Genomic DNA, 6,182 nt, shown 5'->3' with positions numbered 1-6,182 from the left:
AATTTGATTATTAGTGACTATTCAAGGAGAAGCTCTTTGCACCGAGAAAGTTCAGACCCCTTGTTGGATATTCAACTCTTGTTTAATATTATTGTGTTAAAAAAAACAAAAAAAAAAAACAATACCCTTAACTGTTAGGAAAGTATGACAATATCCAAAAACTCCATTTATATTATTTTATGAAGTAAAGTATTTTCCTCAACTTTCAAGTGGTGGCACATGTTCAAACAGAACAGACCTTTTCTCCTGCGTTCATAGCTCTTGGTTTTAGGTCGTATTTTGATTAGGTTAAGCGATTTATTCTCAATCATCTAAAATTGTCCCCTTATCTGTCGTAAGATCTTTCAATAGCCTCACATATTTTTTTGAGGTCAGAATTTTTGCGAAGTGTTTTCATGAATTCGATTTTGCCCTGATAGAAAATTGTGGAAGTAGAGAATCCCTTCACCAATGCTTTGGTATATTTTTGTTCCAAGATTGTTTAGGGTTGATGGAACTTTGCCTTTTCCTGGTTTTATGAAGTAAACGTTAGTAGATCTACAAAGTTCTTTCTTTAAATAAATGTAAATGCTAATGGTCTCCTTTTTTTCATCATTTCTTACAAGAGTATCAGGTGAGAGCACAATAATTATAATAAGATAAAATCACTCACTTGCAAACCATGTTGACCTCGTTGGATTTTCTAACCAGCAAGGATATTTCGTTTCTGGAATTGCTGAGTAATTCATGAGTGAATGTGGCATTACTTCCTCAGTTTACAACCTGACCAAAATCAAATTCATGAAAATAAATCGCTAGAATCCTAACCTTAAAATCTAATGTGAGAGTATTTAATGACCGAAAAGTTACTTCTCAAGGTAAGATAAATGGTTGAGTTTATAAAAAAACGTTTGTCATGTGGGAACATGACAGACGGTATGACGCCAAGCAGCCTGGAATGTCCAAATAAAAACTGCCTCTTTACAGATTATAATTACTGATAAACTTAAATAATGCTAACTAAATAAAAACAAACAATTTTATAAGTTCCTTATTTTAATAATATAAAATAAAAAAATTAACAATCAAAATCTAGGCACTTGGTTGGATTTTCGCGATATATCAACAAACTGCTGCGTCTAAATCGAGCAACTAACTAAAAAATTGTAAATAGAAATTACTTAAGAACTTTTCTCATCTCTAGTTTTATATAGAGATTATTTTGTCTTAGGGTCAAACGTTTTTGAGATATAAGCAAAGAACTTTTTAAAAAAGTCCTTTTTTTCTATTCTTGCCACCTAATTAGAAATAGGTGGCAAGACCCTGGATCCAGCTACCCAAAAACATTAAGGATCGTTCAGACTGGACTAGATGCCCACACTGTTCCGAACTAGGAACTCTGGTATCCTGGGACCCTAATTCTTCGTTCTTCAGTTAAATTTTGCTTTGAAATTGTATCAATATTTCATTAGGGGTATTCATGATGTGTTAAATGTAAAAAGTCTTAACATGCTAAATATTAAAAGTATAGCATTGTGAGCAGCCTAATTTGAAATGGATTCAGAGGAGCCTCCTAGCAGATTTTCAGGGTAACTTGTTTTGTAACCTTGTAATCTTTAGAGATATTAAAACCTCCAAAAAGTTCGTTTTCTTTTTTTTACAACTTACTTGTTGTTCCTTGTTTCCTCTCCTAGTTTGTTCCCATTGCTTGATTATTATTTTAATCCATTTCTTTATAAGAGTTTAAAAACGCCCAAAACCAAAAAAAAGAAAAAAAAATACGAACTACGAGCAACTAACTGTACAAACAAGAGACAAAAAAGTGTGTAGCACATTTAGTCTGTTGCGTAACGTCATTCTTCATTTAGCAAACCAATTAACACTCTCTCAACTATGTAAAAAGTTATATCACTTTAATATGATAAAAGATAGAAATTTTGATTTCCATGTAACCCAACTTTTTCCATTTGACACAAATTAACATCATAACATCATTTGAAATTACAGATCATGAATACTCCTGTACGATTTGCGGTTTGTGATCAATATTTACAGCAGACCGGGATGTACATAACAAGAGTATTGGCCAATTCCTATTAGATTTTATCCCTACTTATTCACAATTTAGCTTTCCTGATGTTAGTAATGACCTTCCCCGTCCCACAGAGATGGAACCATTCCGACGTTAGTAATCCTTCCTACACCAATGCGGAATACCAATCGATATGATTGGGTAAGGAGTTCCGCGTCTCCCTCAATTATCTATTACTAGCAGGTCGGCATTACCATTTCAACCATTATACAAACAGATTTCACAACACAAAGGCTTTATTGATGTATGCTGAGATATGAGTCATGTTTTCCTATTTATAACATGTTAAACTCGATATTGATGCGAGAAGAACGATCGATTTTACAAGATAATAATACTTGAGTACAATGAGGCACCATAACACCAGGAACTATTAATTATCTCAATGAATCCCATAAAACATAACCCAGTAAGATCACATCTAATACTAGGGGTATTTATGTTGTGTTAAATGTAAAAATTTTACCTTATTAAATGTTATAAGTATAGGATTGTGAGTAGCCCTATTTAAAGTCATGTTAAATGCATAAGAGTTCCTAGCGGAATTTTTAAGTAACTTGTTTTATAAGCTTTCCTTCCAAATCTTTAAGTAATTTATTACTACATGCCTAAATTGAGTGAAAAGTAGAAGTGGTGTAAAGGCTTGGCTACTGAGTGTCTTGTTGATCTTCTAACTTGTAAGGAAGAGAATCAAGATGAGCTAATTGACAACTGTCATTAAATTATTATAATTGTCATCCATTCCTTTATTAGTTTTAAAAGAATTCAAAAAAATACTAACACAATCCAAATACAAACTACGAGTAAGTAACCTAACACAACAAATAAAACGGTGACGAGCTCAGCTGGTCTGTTGCGTGACGTCATTATCCATTTAGCAGACTTAGTAACAGACTCTCAACCATGTCATATGTTATATCGCTTTAACATGGTAAAAGAAGCAAATATTTCTCCATTTAACATGAGTTTTTCCATTTAACACGTTAAACTAAAGATCATGAATACCCCAACTGTTGTAACTTTATACAGTTGCACACTCTCACTGATGCTAAAACTAGTGCTTCATTAGCGCACCAGTGCCCTCCAGATAATCATCAGAGTTCATTGAGATGTAATAATTTTAATCAATGCCAGATAATATTATTTCATTACTGCTTGACATCAATATATAATTGTGAAATACTGTAAATATCAAATTGTTATATACATTAGCAAAAAATGCCTCCCAGAGAAGCCCAAATAGTAAATTAACTATTATTACGCTTCTGGATACTGAGGTCTAGTGGGAGGAAATGATACACTTCTGGCAAGGCCTAGAGGTCCTGGGCTCTACCAGGATGTTTCTACATAATTCTTAAGTGATGTTGAAGTAGTTACGTAAATATCCTTTACTATCCGTTGTGAAGACTGGTTCCCCTAGATTTTTTACAAACTCTTGTTGATATCTGAAAGAGCATAAAAGCCCGATTGAATTTAGCTTAATACCACCCCTAACCCCATCTTTAGTGTGAAAATACCTCTAAGCTTTTTCAAGAGAATTCATAGCAGAAGCAATGCTCTTCTGTAAATGAAAAAAGGGAACTACAGACAAATCTTGATGTAATATTTTGTCAATATTCTGCTCATTGAAAGATGAGATGTCCTACTGCTTCATTTGTGGTAATCCAATTGTACGAAAATGTATTATCTTGAAGATTTGTATTCCCTTAAACCGTGCAAGACCAAAACAAATGGTTGTACCTGGTTGAGAGGATAAGGACCTGATCTCCTGGGTGCTTTCATCTCCTTGCATTGTTGTCTTAAGTAGCTAAATTTAAGTTTACCAGTGCATTCATGCTTCTTAATCCTATTATCCCAGATATATGAGTTACAATTTATTTAAATTAAGTTGTTTGTGTTGATAGTTTTGTTGAATCAATCTGTTAGCTTGTTTATTTTAAAAGTGGAGATTTTTACCCAATATTTAAAACAATAAAAGTGATAAGATTCATTTTATTTGATCACAGAGTTCATCTTAACATCACCAATGTGGTACTGCTACCTTATGTTATAACTTATGTACCGAAGATCGTAAAGTTGACAGGTAATTCCAAATGCATCAATGTTTAACTGTCACAAAAATTTGGATTTTGTTACTTCATGTTATACTTTTCAAATTGGAATTGAGATATGTTGTTTACTCACCTTTAGTACAAGTGTGAATGTCATAATTCCCTCAATGTGTACATGTAAACATATAAACATTTTGATGTTGAAATCTATCAAAGCTATGTGCCAAATTTTTCAAGTCTTACATCTTTGTACTTGATAATATCAGTAAATGTTTTCAAATACTTGTAAAAAGAAACTGTGTCGGTAGATAACATCTGTTAGTCACATCAACAACATCACTAGCATTAAAAATTTTAGTTTAATTTTCCTCTTGAAAATTATACTGCACAGTAAAGTTTTTCCACAGTTTTGGCCAACATAAAATAAATGAAATAGTTAACAATGAATTTGTTTAGTTTACGACTTTATATATGAGCATCAGATACTTGTTTCTGTGATACCCATAGTGGGTGAATCCCATCAATTTAATCTTTTATTGGTGTGATCTATTGGAATAATGTTATTCATGTTGAAAGATATTTTTAAATAGAAGGTTTTAATTATTCTCTATGACTTAATATCAACTCGGTACGTCTTTGTATTATTTTATATATATATATTGTATCACAAGTTTGTTGACTTAGTATTCATTGTTACAAAATATATTTTTCTTTAATGAATTGTAGGTTAAAGCCTTCCTTATTAAATTTCTTTATTTTAATCCATCATAAACGACATTTTGGGTCCATCGCTAGTTACTCTACACATAATTATATCCTCACATGTCATAATTAAATTGGTATCCTTATTTAGTCTTAGGTATAATTAGGTCACAATAATCATAATCCTGTCATTAGTTTTTAAATAAATTAATAAATAAAATTTTATATATAAAAAATAAGGAGAAATCTAAAAATATTATATTAACAAGGCTTCAATTCTTTGATGGGGTGATGGCCCTGAAATGTTTATGATAGATTAAAATAAATAAATTTAATTAGGAAGAGTTTTTCACTATAACACATTAAATGAAGGCGAACTCATCCAGTAATGAACCTATAATATTAAGAATATATTTCTCATTTGGATGATTGTGTTGCTTTACTATATACATATAATCAACTAAAAATTGGTTAAATATTAAAGTGATGAAAACATATTTTTCATTTTTTTAAGGAAATTTATTAGGTTGAAATAATAATAACAATAATACTTAACTTATCATTATTATCAGATAAAAATTACGTTTGTACAAAATATTTAATCTTTAAAAATTATAGCGTTTTTTTGTTTCTCTGTATCTATTTAAAATTTGAATAAAATAAAAAAAAACAAAAAACAATTTCAATATATCACAATGACAAAACCACTAATCCTATTGATATGCAAAATAAATTTTATATTAAAATAAAACTAGTCATGTAATAACTAGTACTACTCATATCAATAACATCATCACAAAAAATGGAACATCAAAAAAACAATTATTTCCACATTAAAAAAACAATTTTACCCCCATAATATCTTTGAATAGATAAATATGAACAGTAATTAACAAAAACATAAAAATAAAAATTAAGGTATTACTTAATAAAAATTAATTATTTCCTTTTGGTTAAATTATTAAATTAATATGCAAATATTTATATATTGTAAGGAGATAGAACTTTTTTGATTATATGAAAACAAATTGTATGATGATTTTAGCTAAAGTTACTGTGTAAGAATTCATTCACACTTTCAAAAAACATGTATATACAATGATAACTTAATCTATTATGAGATTTGTAAGTATATATACTTATAATAATAAAGCATATATTTAATCTTTTTACACGAAAGATAAGTCTTACATTCAATTTCTACAAGGAAAAATAACAAATTTCTAGAAAATAATACTAATTAATTTCTTGAAAGCCTAGATCTCAGATCTCAGGCTATTAAAATATTAATAAATGACATTTTTAAAAATACATTTTTTTTTTTATCTAAGACACCCAGAAATTTTGGAATATACTTA

The sequence above is a fragment of the Halyomorpha halys genome, unplaced genomic scaffold (genome assembly GCF_000696795.3).
Source record: "Halyomorpha halys isolate HHAL.00 unplaced genomic scaffold, Hhal_1.1 Scaffold134.1, whole genome shotgun sequence".
Classification (NCBI taxonomy): Eukaryota; Metazoa; Arthropoda; class Insecta; order Hemiptera; family Pentatomidae; genus Halyomorpha; species Halyomorpha halys.
Note: the sequence above shows the minus strand (reverse complement) of the source record.